Source organism: Pinus tabuliformis, chromosome 4_1 (genome assembly GCF_031772625.1).
Source record: "Pinus tabuliformis cultivar Carrire ecotype Pingquan chromosome 4_1, CPIR1, whole genome shotgun sequence".
In the NCBI taxonomy this organism is placed as follows: Eukaryota; Viridiplantae; Streptophyta; class Pinopsida; order Pinales; family Pinaceae; genus Pinus; species Pinus tabuliformis.
Genome location: NC_142303.1, coordinates 696,253,933 through 696,268,001, shown reverse-complemented (window position 1 = coordinate 696,268,001; position 14,069 = coordinate 696,253,933). Strand labels below are relative to the sequence as shown.

Genomic DNA, 14,069 nt, shown 5'->3' with positions numbered 1-14,069 from the left:
ATTTGAACAACATTCATTTAATGAAATTATACTTTTGAGGGAAAGGCTAAAGAAGGAATACATGTAAATATTGGAGGATGAGAGACTATTTAGTGTATTATCATTTTTTGAGTTGAAATCCTTTGATGATACTTATATTGTAACATGTTATACTAAGAAATGAACATTTTTCTTTGTGGAATATATTTTTGAACTCAACGATTGTGGCTTTGTAATGACTTTGTGTTAATTGATTTTTTTATCATAGAGGAAATTAAATTTATTACATATTTTGTCTTTTAGTCAATCCCATTGTACATTTTGTGTAATTTCAAAAAATTATGTATTGATCAACAATTATTAGAGTTTTGATTGGAGAAGAAAACACAATAGTTACTATAATAGTTACACATCAAGGAGTTGAAAAAACCTATAGATGTTGATGAACCACCAAATCCTAACGATGTTGGTTTATTTGAAGCAAGTAATTCGATAATTGTTTTTCTATTAGAGAATCAATTCATATGAAGGAAAAATAACTTGATGTAAAGATTAAATGAGGGATTCACCAATAAATTACAAGATCTTATAATTAAGTGAATGATTCATTAATATTTTACAATTCATTAAACTACGCACCAATATTTTACAATATTTTATATTTTACTAAAATATTCCAACAAATTTGTTATATACTTGTACTGTAGTAGATAATGATCATTAGTTACTAGTATAAAGGAAAACAACAAATCACATTAAGATAAGGAACATAGGAAAAATTAAGGTCTTGAAAGCATAAGCATAATAGAAGAAATGGGCTTGACACACCAACATTAAGGCCTCAAGTGATCTCATTATCATATCATCTAATGGGACATATATGAATACTCATAAATATCATTACCATAGATTGACTCCCAAAATTTTTCTTTTGGTTAATGTCAATAGTTCAAATATCATCCACAAAATAGTCAAGATTTTTTATATTCCATTCTCATCGAATTTAATTTGAAGGAGCTACAATTGATTCATTGTTATCTTCACTAATGTGCTAAGTATTAAATTTTATGTGCATTGTGACCTTTTAGGAGTTACAATATCTATATCATGACACTGCACTAGGGAGCATAATTTCTAGAATTCATTGTGTTAAAGATCATAGTGCACAATGGTTTACCTAAAATTAGAGTTAGGTTAAGGATTATAAATTAATCAATGTCATTTTTCATTAATGGTAATAGTGGTTAGAGGTTGCATTGTGGAAGAGTTTCTAATTCTCTAAGAGTACTAGTGATCACAGTGAATTAGGGGTTATATGAGTTATGGGACATATTAGTTTTTTGGCATTCACAATGACTTTTTGGTTGAGGGAAACATATTCTATTAGATATTATAGTGGTCATAGTGGTCAAATGTTAAATTAAAGAATGGAAACAATTAGGAGGAGTTAATATATAGTGCAATGAATAGGAATATCTAACAATAAATTTATTAGAATTAATGAATTCAAAGATACATATATTAATACATGTATTTTAAAATCAAAATATTATTGGGAAACTGAGTGGATGCTTCCATATATTTTCCCTCATTGTTGTAATCTCACAACTACTAGATTGTAGCTAAACAATCCCTCAAATAGTAATTACAGTTTTCCAAGGAGCTAGAATTTTACAATACTCTTAAAAATATTGAAAAAAATAGGTACCGTTCAAATTTTTCTAAATTAAAAATATTTTGGAAAAATATAAATTAATTATTTTTTTAATATTAACAGAAAAACCATTTATCTATATGATTTTTTTATTTATTGGAGAAAAATATTATTAATCCATATGAATTTTAGTAGATATTTTTCAATAAAAAAACCCATCTTTAAATTGTATTTTATCAATTTTACTATATAATAAAAAAAAACTAATTATAATTAAGCTGCTTATTCATAATTTTATGAATGCATTGTCATTACTAGAAGTTGCATAGAGAATGCTCCAGAAGACGTTATATAGAGATTCAGATTTTAAATTTAAAAGTTGACTTCGTACATTTTCTGTGCACATTAACGAAAGAAATTCAATATTTTTTTTAATTTTATCTATTTTTAATATATATTTTTGTTATCTTAATTTTATTTTAATTTTTTTAATTTTATTTTAATTTTTTTATTTATTTATTTCTGAATTATTAGAAAATGTAATTTTCATTTTTACAATTAGATAATTATGAATTAATTATATCACAGGTTCTAGCAACATTCTTTCCACATTCTTTCTCCAGTAAAAAGGCATAGGAATCATAGCAGCAACTTGGGAGTTATTGAAGCGTGGAAGCAAATTGAAATGCCGATATTGGGTAAGTGTGTGATAGATAATGCTGAGTAGTGGACACTTGGGGTTCATCCAACATTCAAAATATAATTTATGCCAAGTAGTGTCCAGCCAACGTTGAAACGAATTTATGCCTAATGGGCGCCTGCAGTTTGTTATAATCTCTGACAAGAAACTGCATATTCCACTACAACAATGCCCGATGCATTTTATTCTCTGACAAGAAAGCCACGTATTCGAATCGCCCGATGCATTCTATTCGCAAAAGCATATTCTCTACAAAAGCCGGTGAAGTTTGTTATATTCTCTGACAAAAGCAGCATATTACACTCGGACGCGTGTCAGAGTAGAACAGAAGCAATCCCGTCGGGCATTTTATTCTCTGACAAGAAAGCCACGTATTCGACTCGCCCGATGCATTCTATTCACAAAAGCATATTCTCTACAAAAGCCGGTGAAGTTTGTTATATTCTCTGACGAAAGCAGCATATTACACTCGGACGCGTGTCAGAGTAGAACAGAAGCAATCCCGTATGTATGGTACTAATGGTCCAATTTGATATAACTTCTGACAAAAACAAAACCTATCACATTGGATAATGCCCACTTGTGTTTATATTAATTTGGGTAACTTTTTATTCTATAGGGTGTCTTCTTGAATTCGGGCAGTTTACTTCATAGCCGTTTCCGACGATTTCAAAAACAAAAACAATACGTAATTATTTTCTTCATTACGGAAACAATGGTCATGCCTAAGTGTTCGCCGATACTGTTTTCATTGGTAACGCCAATGTCGTTGCCTTTGTTTTTTTGTTGCGAAGAGTTAATATATTATATGATGGTTGTCTGTTCTATCTATATTTTTGATGGAAGAGCGTCAGATTGAATATCTTTGAAGATCTTTGAAAGCTGTGTGTACGATTTGTATCATTGTTGGGAGAGCGTCAGACTTAGTATATGAAGGTCGTATGTTCGATCTGTGCCTTTCATGGAAGAGCGTTAGACTGATTATCTTTGAAGTGCGTGTGTTCGATATATGAAGATTGTGTGTTCGATCATCTAGCATTTCATAACTCTACCTCAAATCACGCTTGAGGTAAGTAGCCATTTTTGTCATTTCGAATTATCTCAACATTCTTGAACCATGCCGCTTTTTCTTGGATCTTTGTTTTAATGTCTGGTTTATAATTTTTTCCTGCAACTATGGATATCGTTTATCGTTCATGGATAATTTTGTTTGCACATTTGAAACCTTTTTTGTATGCTTGACGTTTTTCTAGCCTTGTCTTAAAATACGGTTTATAAGTGTTTTTTACAACTATGGATATCTTCTGTGGATAATTTTGTGTGCACATTTAAAATATTGAACACTGAATTATAATTATTTTTCCTACAACTATGAAAATCACTTATTGATACTTTGAACGTTCCACTATATTTTTTCACAAATTGAAAAGTCTTAGCCCTTTGTAATCAGTATTCGTCCTCAATTACTATATTTGCCCAATCTTACGGACTGAATTTTTCTCTGGTTACCAAGATATCGATCATAAATACCCGCAGCCCCAAAAAACTAGATTAGGACTTTGGCTTCATAGAAATTCACGCAAGCATTCACCTCTTTCCAGATTTGTCAAATGACGGATGTAAATGTTTCTGGGGTGGGGCATACACTTTGACGTCTCAATTTTTAAACTGTATTTTAATATGCAAATAGATTTAGCTTTTTTTTATTGGAATTGGAATTTGGGTTACATCATATATTTTTGAAATTTTTAATATACAAATAAATTCAACATTCTAAATTGTATTTTTAAATATAAAAATGTATTTTTAATATTTTTAAATATAAACATGTACAAATATCAATATGTGAAAAATAATGAAAATTATTAATTTTTTTTCCAAATAAAAAATAGAATGTTGTTGTGTTAAACTACACTGCACTTCCATTATTGGGTGTTTAGTTATGATGTTCACCATTCTTACAACTTTGATATTGAAAATCATAAATAGCCACATAATTTTTATTACTTTCCATAACTTTGTTAGTGAAATTCTGAAAATAATATTTGACTTAAACTATAAAACTAAATTAAATTTTATTATTTAAATTATTGTTCTCATAATTACTTATTTATATTGCAATTTTCTATATGTATTATTTGTTATATTATCATGTATATATTGATATTTGAATTATCATGGTAAGGAATGAATCAATAAGTATTATAAATAAAGAGAATGAAATGATATGCAATTTTAATTTTATTTTTTATTTTTTTACCTTTTTTGAGGAGGTGGAGTAGGAGGAGGAGGTGGTAGTCGTCATGGTGGTGGAGGACGAGAAGGAGGAGGCAGCGAAGGTGAAGGTGGTTAAGGAGAATGTGGAAGAGGAGGTGGAGGTGGTGGTGGAGGTGGAGTAGGTGGAGGAGGTGGTGGTGGAGGGGGAAGAGGTGAAAAATGAAAATGGAGAGGTGGAGGTGGTGTTGTTGATGGAGTAGGTGGTGGAAGAGCAAGTAGAGGTGGAGGAGGAGGCAGAGGAGGAGCATGAGGAGGAGGTGGGGGTTGAGGAGGTGGAGATGGAGGAGGAAGTGGAGGTGGTGGTGGACGTGGAGGTGGAGGTGGAGGTGAAGGAGGAGGTAGAGGTCGAGGTCGAGGTGTAGGTGGACGAGGAGGAGGAGAGGGCGAAGGCCAAAGTGGAGGAGTTCAAGGAGGTGGATGCGGAGGCATGTGTGGAGGAAGAGGTTGAGGTGGAGGTGGAGGAGGTGGAGATGGAGTAGGAGGAGGAGAAGGAGGAGGAGGTGGAGGTGGTGGAGGAGGTCAAGGTGGAAGTGGTGGTGGAGGAGGAGGTGGAGTTTGAGGAGGAAGTGGTCAAGGAGGAGGTGGAGGAGGTCATGGTGGTAGTTGATATGGAGGAGGGGGAGGAGGAGGAGGATGAGGTGGAGGTGGAGGTGGAGGAGGAGGCAGATGTAGTGGTGGAGGAGGAGGTCGCCACGGAGGAGGAGGAGGAGGAGGAGGCGTAGGTTTAGGTGGTGGAGGAGATGGAAGCAAAGGAGGTGGAGAAGGAGTAGGAGGAGGAGGAGTTGGACACGGAGATGGAGGAGGATGTGGAGGAGCAGGAGGAGGTGGAGGAGGAGGGGGAGGTGGAGGTGGAGGAGGTGGATGACAACGTGGAGGTGAAGGTGGTGGAAGTGGTGGTTGTGGTGCAGTAGGAGGTGGTGGAGGTAAAGGTGGGGGAAGAGGATGATAAGGGTGTGGGGGAGGAGGAGGAGGTGGTGGTGGATGTGGAGAGGGAGGTGGAGGATGCGTGGAAATGGAGGTGAAGGTGGAGGTGGAGTATGAGGTGGAGGAGGAGGTGAAGGTGGAGGTGGCAATTTAGGTGGAGGGGGAGGGGCAATGGGAGGAGGAGGAAGTAGAGGAGGAGGAGGAGATGGTGCAGGAGGTGGAGGTGGAGAAGGAGCGGGAGGAGAAGGAGGGGGTGGAGGAGGCGGACGTGGAGGAGGAGGAAGTGGAGGTGGAGGTGGAGATATGCAAGTTAATTTAGTATTCATGTCTTAAATTCAAATATTCAATTGTCACTCTATTCTCCAGTGTTGGAAGTGAAAGCTACAGTCTCATGAATCCAAAACATATCTCTTCACATACATAATATCCTACTATTAAATGATAAGTAATTCATTTATGAAGAATTTGTCAAGATCAGTATTTTGTTTTATTTTGTTCAAACCTTTTGTTAGTCACTAAAACACTTATAGTTCTAGTTCTATCATTCAATGAGCCATTTGTTTGGGAATGTATGGTTTCATCTAATTATCATTGATTTAAAAAGTGTTGGGTTAACTTTGACGTTTTTTCTTGAATAAGAAGCCTTATGTTTTTTTTATATTTACTTGATAAACATAGGTTATTACGAATCGTATATGGCTTTTTTTATTCTTTGGGTATTCCACATATTTTGCGTAATTATCATTACCTCTTTATATATCTAATGGTTTAAGGAAAGTAAATTAATTTCTAGTTCACTTTCTAGGATGACCTGAGCTTCTTTGTGTTTTAGAGAATCCACAATTTATCTTCTATTTGGTTTCAAAATATTTATCAGGAAAGGGAAATATATTCTACTTGGATATTTGTATGGAATAATGACCTATGCTTTAGCCTCCTATGTGTTCATTGTAGGGGATCTATTTTCATGGGAACAACATTCCTTTAATGAAATTATACTTTTGAGGGAAAGGCTAAAAGAGAAATGCATGTAATTAGTGGAGGATGACAGGCTGTTTAGTGTATTATAATTTTTCAAGTTGAAATCCTTTGATGATCCATATTTCGTAACATGTTATACTAAGTAACGATATTTTTTCTTTGTGGGCTATATTTTTGAACTCAAAAATTGTGGCTTTATAATGAGTTTGTGTTAGTTGATTTTTTAATCATATACGGAATTAACTTTCATTATATATTTTATCTTTTAGTCAATCCCATTGTGCATTTTGTGTAATTTCAAAAAACTGTGTGTTGATCAACAATTATTAAAGTTTTAATTGAAGAAGAAAACACAATAGTTACTATAATAGTTACATACGAAGGAGTTGAAAAAACTTATAGATGGTTGTAAACCACAAAATCCTAATGATCTTGGTTTATTTGAAGTGAAGTAATCCCATAATTATTTTTCTATTAGAGAATAAATGCATCAGAAGGAAAAATAATTTGATGTAATGATTAAATGAGGGATTCACCAATAATTCACAAGATTTTATAATTAAGTGAATGATTCACTAATATTTTATAAGATTTTACAATTCATTGAAAGATGCACCAATATTTTACAATATTTTATATATTTGTAAAATATTCCAAAAAAATGATATATAATTGTAGTGGAGTAGATAATGACCATTAGTTACTAGTAGAAAGGAAAACAAGAAATCACATGAAGGTAAGGAACAAAGGAATAGAAGAACAATAACAATGTAGCAAATACCCAACAAAGTGTTACTTTATATTAGTGCATACATTTCCACACACACACACACACATATATTCACAACAATTTGAGTGTCAAAACCAATTTAGCCTGTCTAACTTAGACTCTTGACTCAACTAGAGAGTTGATCAAATTTATAATATCAATTCTAGAATTGTTTTGGATGGTCGACTAAGTCCTAGCCACTCCAACATCTCCCCTGCCCTTAACTGCTTCTTTGTGACAAAGAAGGGAAAACTTGGAGGCTTCCAAAATTTGTATAAAATTTGATACGCTAAAAATTAAAATATGTAAATCCTTATAATGAAATAAAAGTTCATCCAGAAGGGTGGTTGGCTAATTAGCAAATACAATTTCGTGGTCAATGAAAATTTCTTGAATTACATCTGCAAGATTTAAAATGTGAATTCCTCTTCTTTTCCTTTCCTCGGACGACTGATTGGAACATTCAACTTCAATTTCTTGAGTGTGATGTTGTTGTTTAGAAGAGAGACCACATCCTAAAAGCTTAATCAAAAAAATTGAATTTGTGTTGTCACGAAGATGATCAGGAAGATTGTGCTATTGCAGGTGTTGGTGTTGAAGTCATAGGGAATGTTTTTTGATAAGTAGTTGGTGCATGAACTTGAAGATGTTGATCAAATATAGACCAATTCCATACAATTATACTTTAATGGGCATCAAATGCTTTTAAATAATTTAGATATTGCACCTTGTCGGCTAGTGATATGTGGCCTGACAATTGTTGATCAACTAGTAATTGATGTTCTAATAGTTACACTTTATTAACAGTTCCATGAAAATAATCAATATAGTTTCACTTTATTAACAATTCCATGAAAATAATTAATAACATTGGAAGATTCTAGTTTAACTATCTTCCCTTCTCTAAACCACTATCTTTGCTCCTGTTGTAGTTGGGATTAATATTTTTCTCCTATAAAACCTAATTCTCATGGGTAGACTTTGCTTGAGGTTGAGTTACTTCCAAGGGGCACAATTCTCAAATTGGAAAATATTGAGTTCATATTTGATCGCATGTGGGTGATAAATATATTGGAAAATATTAAAAAATATTGGGTTCTGTGATATAATATTTGTTCTAACTCTTCATTTTCTTGGGAAAATTCTTAATGAGCCCTTTTAATTATAGTGGATATTTTTTCATTCCCTTGAACTATCACTTTATCTTGAAATATGTTTACATGAGAACTTAGTTGCTTACTGTGGTTGACCAATTGTTGTACAATCTATTTGATTGAAATAAGTGGATAATCAAATATACTTGGATTGTTGATATTAAGTTTTCCTATTTCCTAATTTTAACACTCTAAATAAATATCCCTTTGTTGTTCTTGTCTCTACTAAATCTTTCTTCTATCCAAAATCCTTCTTTTAAATGTTTTCTTGGTTTCTCTCATAGAATTTTCTAGGGCTTCAAATATTTGTTTATCTCAAACATACCTTAGGTCAAGTTTCTTACTAGATGTTTGTTTTAGCCTTTCTTTATTTATGGAGATCAAGTGTTGGGTGTATTTGATTATACTAGATGAGCTTTTTTATAAGTTGTAGGTGAGGTTGTAGTAACATATTTTTGTAAATTAATTTTCTCTAGAATTTCCTTTAATATATCTTCTGACATAGTACTCTTGTATGGGACTTCATCAGTATTAGCATGCTTGGATGACGTTTTATATTGATAATCCTTTTATTCGATAATTTTTGTGATAGTCACACAGGGTGAATTAGAAGTCAATTTGATGTCTAGTGATTGTCTTTTTTTCTCGATGCATTCACCCACCTGTCGTCAATTTTATGTCTTTGTCTAACTTCCATTTTCTATGCTAACTTTGGTTGAAGTGAATAGTTGTTGTTCTAGTATTTTATGATCTACCATCATTTTCTATCTTTTTATTTCAGTGAATACATCTTTGACATGTCCAAGTTACTACAAGATGTCTCATCCAATTGATGATGCTGGAAATTGTTGCAATTCTACGCTTCTTTGTTATTTTACCCTTTCCTTTTGTATGCTCCAACACTTCTCAACAAACTGAGTCTAAATTATCTAGGTATTATGGGCCTTGTAGTTAAATACCCATCACAATTTCTTGTCAGTCGGTATTATATGTTAATTTCTGAATCAGTTTTAAACACTGTAAGTCTTAACTTGCAATCCTCTTAGGAGATTTTATGATAGGTACCTAGATGTAAAATTTCAATGGACTTGTGTATAATATTTCTTTCCCTTCTTCTTATTTTCATTTTCTAAAAATGGTAAAATTATATCCCCCCGCACTTCTCAAGCTTGTGGTGCAACTAGGAATATTCTGTTAGCCTGTTGAATTAGTTTTATAAACATATCGTCAATTGTAGTCTAATAGGAAATCCCTTGTGGATATATATCTAAGAATTTGTTGAGATTTAGTAGCTTGGGAAGTACTTCGAGCCCTAGAGATGGGTGTTTGGATAAAGAAGCGCAACACAAGTGATGTGGGATTGAAACCCAAGCTTGGGATTTTTCACCTAAATGAATCAGGAAAAAATAGTTGGACATTGCGTGATTTGACACATGGAGGTTTTAGAGGACACCTGGAAGAGAAACGGGTAGTGTAAGTCACTCAAAATAGAGGTCTCTGATAAGTTAATTTTTATATTTGGCTGGTGGTTAATTTGTCTGGTTTGGAAGGTCAACTTGGGCTAAAGTATGCCCTAAGGAAAACTTTGCGGAGCGATGTGTGTGAATAAAAATATACACTAATTTTTGGAGGTTTAGAGCACATCCAAAGTGCAAATAAAATTAGGTATACTTTGACATAGATATTGGACTTCAGGAAGCGACCAAGCTAGCAAGGAGGATGAATTTGGCACAAGATGTGAAGGAGTTTCTCTTATGTTATGGTGTGGATGACCTTGATGAAGAAGGCCACAATTCTAAGATAAGTGTCACATACCCAGACACATAATTTTTTTTTTTAATATCAACGACTTACACTTACCATTCGTTAATATAATTTTACATTTACCACTGTTTTCCATGGTTTGCAATTGTCATCGAATGAATATGATTCTGCGAATGATATATTGTTTATGATAATTCCTATTCCGGCCACCGTGTATGGGCTCCGGGCTTACATTTGGTTTGGCGCCTTGCATATTTCCGTCACCGAAAATAGCAACGCGAGGCCGCCCTGCTCTGTTGCTGTGCTGGCACTCTCAGCTGTGAACATTTGGTCATGGCATTTAATATCGTCGGCCTGATCACGTGATGGGAGGGTGTGCTCTAGTGTCACGGGTTACCGCCTAAATTTTACCGCTCAATTCAATGGTTCGGATGCTTTGGTATGCATCCAAGGGTGGAGAAGCCCTCTGGCTCCAATCTCGAAGATGGCCTCTTAATGTCATCCCCTTCTCGATCATTCGAAGCTGGGTAAAGCTCGGCGTCCTGACTTCCTCGGCTCCATTTCGCCGCTGCCAGGGTTTAGTTCAGTCTCCCCTCTGCCGAGCGAACTCCTTCTCCGCCGAGCGAGCACTGGTTCGCCGAGCGTCCACTCTGCAGGTTATATATCCTTCGCTAAAGAGCTCCAGGCGTAAGGCTACAGTCTCAACACCTTCTTCTTATGTTGGGTTTTGGTTAATGTTAATTCTTTTATGCCTTTCGTGTTAACGATTTCTTACAGCGGCATTGTTTATGGTTGCAGCTGGGCTTGTCCCCGAGTTCGGCCCAGGAGAAACAGGGTCTCCCTCCAGCACTAGAGTGACTATGCCATTCTTCAGGTACGCCCCTCCATCGTTTGCGAGTTATGAAGATCTGGGTTAATAGTTCTTTCCCTCGAGTCTAGCCGTGGCCGACCTTATTTTTTCATGGTTGGTCGCAGATGGCACTGGGGCTCGCCACTGTCCGCTCAATGTTTGTTTCTCCCGATTACAGGATATGGGTTCCGGTGGAACCCTAAGGTTCCCAGAGGTTCTGCGTTGGAAAAATTTCTAGATTGCACGACTGTAAATGTATGTTTAATTATCTGTAAACTGGACTGTTACTTTAAATGTGTATTTAGAACCGGTTCCAAGCATAATGCTAGTGGTTACTGTGGTCTGGGCCGGACCCAGTTTTTATTTCTCATGAACAGTTGTTATAGACTCGCGGTCATGGCTTATTAACTGTGAATCTCTGTTTTCTTACCGCATTGGGTATTAATTTTTTTTGAGGAATGATTATGGATAATATCGACCCAGGTACTGCAAGATTTGGCAGTTCACTTCCGGCTCGGTAAACATATTGCTTGACCCTTGATGTTTTGTAATGTTTCAGGTTTATATATATACATGTCTTCGTTATCAAGGCTCTCATTACAGTTAGTAGAATTAATTTATGATTGCTCGTCTGATAAGACAACTGACTCGGTCGTATTCCCGACCTTTCCTTATTTTATATTCATAGGTAAACTATCGTCTGGAAAGTCACAGGCTAGAATTGTTCCTCAATGTTTTGTTATTCGATATGTTCTATTTTCTTTAAGGATTATGATTCCTGGTTAATAGCTGAGGTTTGCTTGGTTTGATTCCGAGATTTCCTTCGGATAATATTTCAATTATAGTTCAATTTCATTCCATAATTGCCTTGCAGATGTTCACGAATTATGTTTCGTAATTGTTTACATTATTGTAGCGGCAAGGTTCTGTGCCGCGGGCATTCATCCAGCTCTAAGGGTTACATTTTTCTCTACATTCCAGTTCATCGACCCTTTGGGGTTTCACCACTTACCGATACAGGCTGCCATACTCCTTCCATGACTGTTCTTGTAGCCAGAGTCTGTTACAATCTCCGAGGTTATCTTACCTTTTCACGCACTAAGCTGGCTATTATACTTATAGTCTATCCCACTATGTTTATGTCTATAACTTCCCTTCGCCCTGGCGAAGACCCTCTTCCAGATTACTCAGGTATACAGCCCGACAAATAAATTACAGTTGAAAACAGTTCTATAGTTTTAATATTTTGTTTTGTATCTGCGGAGTTGACAGGGAGACTGTAAACTTACAGTTCGAGTCCCTATCCCGCGCCGTCTCTAATCCTGGCTCCCTGTCCGGATACAAGGAACACAGTTCCTGATTTGGTTTCTATGTATGCAACCCGTCTCTTACAGTATTATAAGGTATCGTTTGCGACCTTTTCAATAAACAGTTAATTCAGATAACTTGCAGACAGCTTACAGATACTTGTAAACAATTAGAGATAACTTGCAAATATTTTGCAGAGGTCAAGGGTTCTAGTTCACTTACCTGGTCACTCCTAGCCCTTTAATGCGTTAGTAAATCATCCGCAGAATCTGTGCAGATTCATTTAACCACCCATCCATGAGACTCGTCCTTCGGGACCAAAGTCTCCCCCCAAGCTTTCTCTTGCCGGATCACTATCCTCAGCAAGGCTGCACCTTTGTGCTCGACTATCTGGTCCTTACCAGAATTAGTCTTCTTTTCGCTTTTTTTCTCTGCCTATCTCTACAGCGCAGATTTTTGCCATCCCCCCTCCCATTTTCCCTGGGAACTTTTCCAGTTGGGGACGGGTGGTTAAAGTCAGTTCCAATAACCGACTTTTCTCGCCAACTCCTTCCCAGGAGTTGCCAACACCATCATGAGTATTCTTTATTAAACATTTTAATGCATTTGTAAAATAAAAGAAATACTCATAAGATCTTTTTTTTTTTTTTTAAATAATAAAATAGTCTTGCAATGTCATTTTTAATTCAGTCTTTTACCATAGTGAAATTTAAATATTTACATTTCCTCAGGGTCATCACATCTCCCCCTCCTGAGATTGGACATCGTCCCGATGTCTAGTGTCCCCGAACAACTCCGGATAAGCTTTCTGAAAAAGCTCTTCATCTTCCCAAGTGGCCTCATCAGGCCCATAGTGCTGCCAATGCACTTTAATTTGGGTAATAACTCGCTTCCGCAGCTGTACTTCTCTCTAGTCGAGAATGCTCAGCGGCTCGACCAGGACCTCTCCTTCTAGATTGACCCGTATATCTTGCCATTTGATCACATGCTTAGGGTCATAAATGTACTTTTTAAGCATGGAAACATGGAAGACATTGTGGATTCTAATGTGGCTTGTCAGGGCAAGCTGGTAGGCTACAGGCCCAACCCTTGCCAAGACCTGAAAAGGTCCAAAATAGCGGGGTGCAAGTTTAGCGCAACCGCTCCATTGCAGGGTACTTTTCCTGGCTTGTATTCTTACATAAACATGGTTGCCAACCTGATACTCTTTGAACCTTCTTTTCCGGTCTGCAAAATTCTTTTGCCGATCTTGAGCAGCCTTTATGTTAGTCCGCACCCTTTTTACCATGTCTTCCATCTCCTTGAGCATTTATGGGCCCAACCTTAGTTTGTCCTCCGGGCCACTCCAGCTTGAGGGCGTACGACATTTCCGTCCGTACAAGACTTCAAATGGAGACATTTGTATCGATGTGTGGTATCCATTGTTGTATGCGAATTCCACCAAATGTAAATAATCTTCCCATTGTGTCGGTTTTTGCATTACACATGCTCTTAACATATCCTCTACAATCTGATTTACTCGTTCCGTCTGTCCATCAGTCTGGGGATGGTAAGCTGTACTGAAATTCAGCTGTGTACCCAGTTCTGCAAACAATGCTTTCCAAAAGGCGGATGTAAATTTTACATCTCGGTCTGATATTATCGTCTTCGGAAGCCCATGCAGTTTGAACACATTTTGCATAAAAATGTGTGCAATCTGCACCACTCTG

At 36.1% G+C, this 14,069-nt stretch overlaps 1 protein-coding gene across 4 annotated transcripts in view; it reads left to right on the top strand.

The window, feature by feature from the left end:
* Positions 1–2,225: 2,225 nt before the first annotated feature.
* Positions 2,226–14,069, top strand: part of LOC149178045 (organic cation/carnitine transporter 4-like) — a 184,539-nt gene continuing 172,695 nt past the window's right edge. For 2 of the 4 annotated variants that reach the window (XR_016258157.1, XM_089420264.1), the window contains exon 1: positions 2,226–3,402. The gene's annotated coding sequence lies outside the window, so the exon portion shown is untranslated. Of the gene's footprint in view, positions 3,403–6,411; positions 6,699–11,000; positions 11,077–11,177; positions 11,441–14,069 lie in introns of those variants that run through there. The other 2 variants (XR_016258156.1, XR_016258158.1) reach the window with 2 other exon arrangements.